The sequence below is a fragment of the Telmatherina bonti genome (genome assembly GCF_933228915.1).
Source record: "Telmatherina bonti genome assembly, chromosome: 4".
Lineage (NCBI taxonomy): Eukaryota > Metazoa > Chordata > Actinopteri > Atheriniformes > Telmatherinidae > Telmatherina > Telmatherina bonti.
In genome coordinates, this window is record NC_136622.1 from 29,166,704 (window position 1) to 29,167,060 (window position 357).

Sequence of the window (357 nt, forward strand, 5' to 3'; positions counted from 1 at the left end):
TCAGCAAATAAAGACATTTAGGCTTAAGATTAAATGTTCTAACTGACAATTTAATAGATAGATAGATAGATAGATAGATAGATAGATAGATAGATAGATAGATAGATAGATAGATAAACTTGTATCATAGTCGCCACCTTGTGCCCAAAATGGCAAACCAACAGCCCGACCATTAGTTTTTAAAAGGCATTTAGGCATCTACTAGAAAAGTGGGGTCCTGATGAACCATGATTCATTTCTGGGTGATGTAGTTTTCCATCGCACCTCGCACAACACTTTGTGTACATTTTGTACTTCAACTCCCACAAGCCTTTGCGCGCTTCTGCTCGTGTTGAGCGCTATGGCGTCTTCTTAGAG

General features: G+C 38.9%; 1 protein-coding gene across 2 annotated transcripts in view; it reads left to right on the top strand.

The window, feature by feature from the left end:
- The first annotated feature begins 325 nt into the window (after positions 1-325).
- Positions 326-357, top strand: part of ddx23 (DEAD (Asp-Glu-Ala-Asp) box polypeptide 23) — a 10,185-nt gene continuing 10,153 nt past the window's right edge. Inside the window, exon 1 of one of the 2 annotated variants that reach the window (XM_079239141.1) lies at positions 326-357. This exon is cut by the window's right edge and continues 60 nt beyond it. The gene's annotated coding sequence lies outside the window, so the exon portion shown is untranslated. The other variant, XM_079239142.1, reaches the window with a different exon arrangement.